This window comes from Geotrypetes seraphini, chromosome 10 (assembly GCF_902459505.1).
Source record: "Geotrypetes seraphini chromosome 10, aGeoSer1.1, whole genome shotgun sequence".
Lineage (NCBI taxonomy): Eukaryota > Metazoa > Chordata > Amphibia > Gymnophiona > Dermophiidae > Geotrypetes > Geotrypetes seraphini.
This window is the reverse complement of record NC_047093.1, coordinates 29,403,157-29,411,386: the sequence shown is the minus strand read 5'-3', so window position 1 is coordinate 29,411,386 and position 8,230 is coordinate 29,403,157.

Below are 8,230 nucleotides of genomic sequence, written 5' to 3'. Positions count from 1 at the left end.
CAGGGCATAGCCAGTCATCCACCCTCGCTGCCTCTTCCACAGCCTATCGGGGGTCGTTTCACCATTTTCTCCAGCCGTTGGGAAGTCATCACGTCGGACCAGTGGGTCCTCAACATCATCCGCCACGGCTACTCTCTCAACTTCCAGACTCTTCCACCGGACAACCTTCCCGTAGAGTCTGCTTCACACTCATCTCAAACCCCCCTCCTCCTCAGGGAGGTTCAATCCCTCCTCCTTCTCAATGCCATCGAAGAAGTACCTCCAGATCAAAGGGGTCAGGGATTCTACTCCCGCTACTTCCTGGTTCCCAAAAAGACGGGAGACCTCCGTCCCATTCTCGATCTCAGGGACCTCAACAAGTGTCTGGTCAAGGAAAAGTTCAGAATGCTTTCCCTTGCCACACTTTACCCTCTTCTTTCTCAACACGACTGGCTATGTTCCCTGGACCTCAAAGAGGCCTACACTCACATCTCCATCAATCAGAACTCTCGCCGCTACCTGCGGTTCCAGGTGCTCCACCACCACTATCAGTACAAAGTGCTACCGTTTGGCCTCGCTTCCTCCCCCAGAGTCTTCACCAAGTGCCTTATAGTGGTGGCGGCCTTCCTCAGGTCTCACAACCTCCAGGTGTTCCCCTACTTGGACGATTGGTTGGTGAAAGCACCTTCATCTCAACTCGTGCTACAAGCTACTCATCACACCATCTCTCTCCTCCACCTCCTGGGGTTCGAGATCAACTACCCCAAGTCGCATCTGCTTCCCACCCAGCGACTTCAATTCATTGGAGCAGTTCTGGACACAACGCTGATGAGGGCCTTTCTCCCCTCCGATCGCCAGCGGACCCTGCTCCATCTCTGCCGTCAGGTACTCATGCATCCCTCCATTCCTGCCCGACAGATGATGGTCCTCCTGGGTCACATGGCCTCGACGGTGCATGTCCTTCCTCTGGCACGTCTCCACCTTCGTACACCTCAGTGGACTCTCGCCAACCAATGGTCACAGACGACAGATCTTCTTTCTCATCCCATCTCTGTGACATCATCTCTTCAGCAATCTCTCCAATGGTGGTTGAACTCCTCAAATCTTTCCAGGGGTCTACTTTTTCATCCCCCCCCCCACTCTATGATCATCACCACCGATGCGTCCCCCTACGCGTGGGGAGCTCACCTAGGAGATCTACGCACCCAGGGTCTTTGGACCCCACAGGAGCGTCGTCATCACATAAATTTCCTGGAACTCAGAGCCATGTTCTACGCCCTCAAGGCTTTCCAACATCTTCTCTGCCCTCAAGTCCTCCTCCTGTGCACAGACAATCAAGTCGCCATGTACTACATAAACAAACAAGGCGGCACCGGATCTCGCCCCCTTTGTTTGGAGGCTCTGCGCATCTGGACCTGGGCCACGGACCGCAATCTCTTTCTCAGGGCGGTCTATATCCAGGGCGAACAGAACTCTGGCCGACAATCTCAGCCGCATCCTTCAACCTCACGAGTGGACGTTGGACCCTCCGACTCTGCTCTCCATCTTTGCTCGATGGGGCACTCCGCAGGTGGACCTCTTTGCAGCACCTCACAACCATCAGCTGCCCCAATTCTGTTCCAGACTCTTCTCTCCTCACCGTCTGGCTCCGGATGCATTCCTGCTCGACTGGAGGGATCGGTTCCTGTATGCCTTCCCTCCACTTCCTCTGATGTTGCGGACCTTGTCCAAACTCCGCAAGGACAACGCCACCATGATTCTTATCGCACCTCGGTGGCCTCGCCAACACTGGTTCTCACTCCTGCTCCAACTCAGCTCCAGGGAACCCATTCTCCTTCCTGTGTTTCCTACTCTACTTACGCAGCAACATCAGTCTCTACTGCATCCCAATCTGTCTTCGCTCCACCTGACAGCTTGGTTTCTCTCGGGCTGACCTCTCCAGAGAACCTATCTCAGCCGGTCCGCCTCATCTTGGATGCCTCCAGGAAGCCGGCCACCCTTCAATGTTACCATCAGAAATGGACCAGATTCTCCTCGTGGTGTCTCCGGCATCGTCAGGAACCCACCTCCTTAGCGGTGGAAACTGTATTGGAATATTTGCTCTCGCTGTCCAATGCTGGCCTCAAAACTACCTCCATCAGAGTCCACCTCAGTGCCATCACTGCGTTTCATGAGCCTATTCTCGGAAAACCCCTCACGGCTCATCCTCTGGTTTCCAGATTTATGAGAGGCCTCTTCAATATCAAACCGCCTCTCAAGCCTCCTCCTGTCGTCTGGGACCTCAATGTGGTTCTCTCAGCACTCATGAAACCTCCGTTTGAGCCTCTTGCCACTACTTCGCTCAGGCTTCTTACCTGGAAGGTGTTTTTCCTAATTGCCATCACCTCTGCCAGGAGGGTTAGCGAACTGCATGCACTGGTTGCTGACCCACCATTCACCGTTTTTCACCATGACAAGGTTGTTCTGCGTACCCACCCTAAATTCCTTCCCAAGGTGGTCTCGGCTTTTCACCTCAACCAGTCCATTGTGTTGCCCGTCTTCTTCCCTAAGCCTCACTCGCATCCTGGGGAACAGGCGTTGCACACGCTGGATTGTAAGCGTGCCCTTGCTTACTACCTTGATCGTACCAGAGCTCACCGAACATCCCCTCAGCTATTTTTATCTTTCGATCCCAACCGTTTGGGTCGTCCTGTCTCCAAACGGACACTTTCAAATTGGCTTGCTACCTGTATTGCATTCTGCTATGCTCGGGCCGGTCTCTCACTGGAAGGAACTGTCACGGCCCACAGAGTCCGAGCTATGGCTGCTTCTGTAGCTTTCCTCCGTTCCACGCCCATCGAGGAAATCTGCAAGGCGGCCACTTGGTCCTCAGTTCACACGTTCACTACTCACTACTGTCTGGATGCGTTCTCCAGACGGGATGGACACTTCGGCCAATCTGTGTTACAAAATTTATTTTCCTAATGGCCAACCATCCCACCTCCCTCTTTGTTAGCTTGGAGGTCACCCATGTGTTAAGAATATGCTGCCTGCTTGTCCTGGGATAAAGCACAGTTACTTACCGTAACAGGTGTTATCCAGGGACAGCAGGCAGATATTCTTACGTCCCACCCACCTCCCCGGGTTGGCTTCTTAGCTGGCTTATCCTAACTGGGGACCACGCACTCCTCCGTCGGGCGGGAAGGCACTCGCGCACGCGCGGTGCGGCCAACTAGAAACTTCTAGTTAAAAAGGTCCGTACCGAGGGCTCCGTCGGTGACGTCACCCATGTGTTAAGAATATCTGCCTGCTGTCCCTGGATAACACCTGTTACGGTAAGTAACTGTGCTTTTTTGAAAATGAGCTAGGTATGTTTTGGTCCTTAGGATGTCTACCTTTCTTGTCCATTTTCAAAAATAAAAATGTCCACAAGAAAAATGTACAAAAGCAAGTTTTGTAGACGTACCCACCGACTACCTTGTCTGATCATGGCAGAAGGAATCCCAATCAGCTGAGCCGGTTTCAGGGATTCCTGGTGGCTCGGCTGATGGGGATTCTCCCTGTCTGGATTAGCTGAGCTGTAGAGCCCTACACCCCTCCCCCAACATCCTCCTATCCCCCACATCCTCTCGACATCCCCCATATCCTCCTGACATCTCGGACCTCCCCCTGATATCCCTCACATCCTCCTGACATCCCCCCATATCCTCCCAACATCCCGGACCTCCCCCAATATACCCTGGCATCTTCACCCTCCCACCATTCCTGGGCCCCCCTCCCACATCCCGAAAACCCCCCTTCCTTCAGAAGCACAAATGGCAGGAGGGAAGCTCACACTCTTGCCTACAGGGCCACATGCTGCAAATGACAGAGCTTCCCCATTCCAATGCATTTTGGGATGCAGTGGGAGGGGGCTGAAGGCCCTGATTTGCTAAAAATCACTATTTTGAGCCAATCAGGACCCCAGGCCCTTCCTACTGCATCCCAAGATGCATTGGGAAGGGGAAGCCCCATCATTGTACATGAGGGAAGAAAAATATTCCTGTGGCAATGTGTCCAAATGGGTTAGCTGTGCACATCCCATGACAGCAATGAACTTCACTCCTAAGCAAAGTTATATTGGATATGATTAGTCTAGTGGTGTATGTAGTAAGGGTGAGAGGCGCCCAGGACAGCGGTGCCCCTCCCCCATCCCCTTTCCCTGTATCTTTTTAACTTCTCTGGCTCAAGCACCATGCCTACATTGGTGTTGGCTTGCCCTTTGATGTCACTTCCTAGGCATGGGTACTGGAAGTGATGTCAGAGAAGGGGGGGCTGATGCTGATGTGGGCAGCAACCTCATGCCAGGGAAGTAAAAAAGGTACAAGAGAAGGCAAGGGGCGTGCGGCAAGGAGAGGAGCTAGGGGGAGGGGGATAGAGAGGAGGAGGGGGTGCCTTGCCCTCAGAAAGACGGTACCCGGGGCAGACTACCCCCCTTACTCCCTCACCCCTTATTCCACCATTGGATCAGTCTCTCCTGTTTGCCGCTCCTCTCTGGACCACCTATGTCCTTTTATTTGTAAGGCTAATTTCACACTTCTTGTAGTTGAGGGATGGTTTTAATTACTTTATGCAAAACTGAGGGGCCAGTGCAGAAAGCTTCCCCAGGCATGCCTGCATGCTTAATGAGTGATCTATGCACTCATTACCAGCTGCACAGTACAGAAAGGGTTTCATTGCTAAAGTTAACTCACGCAGTAGACCTCAGTGCACAGCATATTAAAATGTACAATAAGGAAGCCAGTGCAAAGATGTTAATGTCTGCCAAGCGAGCACAATGCAAGAAATTTACCTCCAGGTCTGAGGAAGCATAGAAGGAAAGCAGAGCCCTCCCCCTCCCAGCTAAACTCACTCACTGCCTGATATGAGTCAAGTTCCTCCTCTCCTAACATCATAATGGCATCCTTGATCCTATGTGTTGATTCCCTTCTTAGAATATCCTCCAAATATACTGTTTTATTTATTTTCTATAAAGTACTGTTCTCCCAGGGATGCTCAGAATGGTTTTACATGAATTTATTCAGGTACTCAAGCATTTTTCCCTGTCTGTTCCGGTGGGCTCACAATCTATCGAATGCACCTGGGGCACTGGAGGGATTAAGTGACTTGTCCAGGGTCGCAATGAGCAGCGTGGGTTTGAAACCACAACCTCAGGGTGCTGAGGCTATAGCTTTAACCACTGCATCACTCTAGAAATCAAAATGTATGTAAAGCGAGCCGCATAAAGAACAATCAAGCCATTGTGACTTCACTGATGAGGTTGGCTCTTAGGCATTATGATGTCACAATACCAGCTCTGGTTATCAGAGGCTGAAACTTTTTTATGCTATTTATTTATTTAATTTTATATGCTGTTCTCCCAGGGATGCTCAGAATGGTTTACATGAATTTATTCAGGTGCTCAAGCATTTTTCCCTGTCTTTCCTGGTGGGCTCACAATCTATCTGATGTACCTGGGGATAGAGTGACTTGACCAGTGTCACAGGGAGCACTGTGGGTTTGAAGCCACACCCTCAGGGTGCTGAGGCTGCAGCTTTAATCACTGTGCCACACTCTCCCATGTTCTAGTTTCACTTTTGAGATGCTTTACTGCTGTCAGCGATTTTTGGCGAACTTGATATACAGGCATTTCGTTGTTATTCTCCATTTTTTGTGGCATATTTTAACCCTCTTTTTACCATGGACCCCTGACGAAGGTGTGTCCGAAACACGGACCGTGTCGGGTCCCCTAATTGGTAAAAGGGTTTTATATATTGCTTTTTTGTCATATTAAAATTTGCCTGCATCTTGTACATAGTCTGCAGTTCTGCTTTGTCCTTGGTTGGTTTATTCTGCAGATTAGTTTTGGACCCTTTTTTTGTTTTTCTGTTTTTGTGGCTAGTTTCTTCTCTACATATTGGTGTTCTATTCCTACTTCATTGAAACAGTTTTTAGATTGTAAATCACATAGATCTATCGGCTACAGAAATTGCAATTTAGCAAATGTTAAATAAAAATAAATTAATTAATTTTTTTACAAAATTTATATTCTGTGCTATCTTTACCATTCTAGGCAGTTCACAAATCAACATGATGCTCACTTTGGTTGAGTGAACACACATGCTGTCAAATACATGTGCATTCTGCTGATCCCAACAGATACATAAATACTTATCTCATGCCACTAAACATATTACTGTATAGATCAGGAGTCAGTAGCCTGCGGTTCACGAACAACATGTGGCTCTTTTCCCATGTGGCTGTGGCTCTTCTATAGATAGGCCTCTCAGACCTACCAAAGTACCAGGTAGTCCAGTTCTGGTCTTCGTGGCAGCAGCGTGCCCTCTCACTCCTGCCTCCTCGCAGCTGTCTTCTAAAATGGCTGCTGTAACCTCTCGTAGCAATTCGAAGTACTACAGGAAATGCCACAAGCAGCTGCGAAAGGTCTTGGCAGCCATTTTAGAAAGCAGCTGTGAGGAGGCAGGAGTTGGAGGGCCACGCTCCTGCCACAAAGACCCCTGCTGGATCACTAGCTACCTCGGTAGGCCTAGGGGGGGGGCTACCTATACATGGCAGAGTGGAGGGGGGCAGGGGTAATGTGGGGTTGAGCTGCTACAAAGACACCCCTTGGGGGGAGGGGGAATTGTAGGGTTGGGAGGGAGAACAAAGGGTTGGGGTTTGGAGAGGGGAGAGAGCCTTGGCTATGGGTAGGGGGGAGAGGGTGTGAGGGACCTGCAAGGGGTTGGAGGGGAAAAGGAGGGGCAAGAAGCTAGACCTCAGGGAGGGAAGAGAGTGATAGACCTGGAATATCTCAAACCCTCTTCTCTACCCATTGCGGCTCTTTGTAAATTTTGCATCAGACATGTAGGATAAAATGGCTCTTTGCTTCAAAAAGGTTGCAGACTACTGGTATAGATAAATAGATAAGTGATGCATGTGACTTATAGAAAACTATCAGCTGGACTGATTTACACTAGTTACATCACTGAACTAGGACACAGAGCCAGGTGTCTAAAATAAAATGAAAATAGTTACTCTATCTATGGAAGGAAAATGCGAGTGACATAATAGGATGTCTAAGTCTGTTTGGACTTCTTGGGAAAGATGTCCAGAAATCCAGTAGAGAAAATGTCCATTTTCAAAACCTTAAGAGGTCTATATATATATATTTTTTTAATAACCTATCTAAACATTTTGGCCCTTAGTGCGTTTATCTTTTTTTGACTATTTTCGAATACGAAAACGTCTAAATCAGGGGTGTCCAACCTTTTGGCTTCCCTGGGCCGCATTGGCCGAAAAAAATGTTTCTAAACGCTGCAGCAACACAGAGGAGGGAGCCGGCAAGACAGTAAACACCCAGGGACCAGCAGAGGAAAACACTGTATCGCCCTCAACCGGGGCCGCAGGTTGGACACCCCTGGTCTAAACGAAAAACACACAAAAATAAGCCATTGGGATGTCCAAGCAGCCAGCATTCTTAGCAAACTGGCCACACAGAGGTGAGCAGCACAGAGCAGGGTGCACTCTAGGGGGTACTGCAATGAAGATCACATTTAAAAAGTCCCAGGTACACATTTTACTATAATGTGCTTATATTGTATGGTGAGCCCTCCAAAACCCAGCCAAAACTTACTGTTCTCACCTGTACACCACAATAGCCCTTATACCTTCAGGTGTCTTTATGTTGGTACAGTAGGTTTTGGAGGGCTCACCATCTATATATATAAAATCGGAGGTATGTATGTATGTGCCGCGATCACGCAAAAACGGCTTGACCGATTTGAACGAAACTTGGTATGCAGATCTCTCACTACCTGGGGTGATATGTTCTGGGGGTCTCGCGGCCCACCTGCACCTGTGGGCGGAGCTACAAACAGAAAATCAGATTTCACCCATTCATGTCAATGGAAAAAATGTAAAAAGCTGCCATTCTCACTGTAATTCAAAAATGGCTTGACCGATTTGAACGAAACTTGGTATGCAGATCCCTCACTACCTGGGGTGATATGTTCTGGGGGTCTCGCGGCCCACAACGCTATGTTGTTTGCTCAAGGGTGGGTTCACCCAAGAATTTATATGTTCTTGCTCCTGGAGGTGAAACTAAAAATGTTGTTTATAATCATAAGAACATAAGCAATGCCTCTGCCGGGTCAGACCCGAGGTCCATCGCGCCCAGCAGTCCGCTCACGCGGCGGCCCAACAGGTCCAGGACCTGTGCAGTAATCCTCTATCTATACCCCTCTATCCCCTTTTT